The sequence below is a fragment of the Cariama cristata genome, unplaced genomic scaffold (genome assembly GCF_000690535.1).
Source record: "Cariama cristata isolate BGI_N322 unplaced genomic scaffold, ASM69053v1 scaffold29415, whole genome shotgun sequence".
NCBI classification, from domain to species: Eukaryota; Metazoa; Chordata; class Aves; order Cariamiformes; family Cariamidae; genus Cariama; species Cariama cristata.
Genome location: NW_009619676.1, coordinates 1,242 through 1,636, shown reverse-complemented (window position 1 = coordinate 1,636; position 395 = coordinate 1,242).

Here is a 395-nt window from a genome sequence, read left to right as displayed (position 1 = left end):
CGCGGGAGCCCCAGCCGCTGCACCCTGCCCTGCCTCGCAGATTTTCGGCACGGGGAGCCAGAGGCTGCGAGTGCCTCTGCAATTCAAGCACCCGGGATGCGCGGAGAGCTTTAGGAGCTGAGCAGGAGGGGGTCCTTTCCCCTCTCAGCGCTGTGCCGGCCGGCCTTGTCCTGTCTGCGGCCGGGTTCCCTGGAGTCTGCTCCACAAATCCCCCCTTGCAGTGCTCCGGCTAGCGCAATCATCGGTGCCAATTTCTCCTCAAAAAATGCTCAGGGAAAACACGCCCCAGGCAGAACCTGTTGTGCCTGCTGGAGGCCTCGGGAGGGGATGGCGAAGCCAAGCAGTCAGCAGTTCCCGGTGCTGGCGCGGACGTCGGGCCTGCCCCGCGGCCAGGG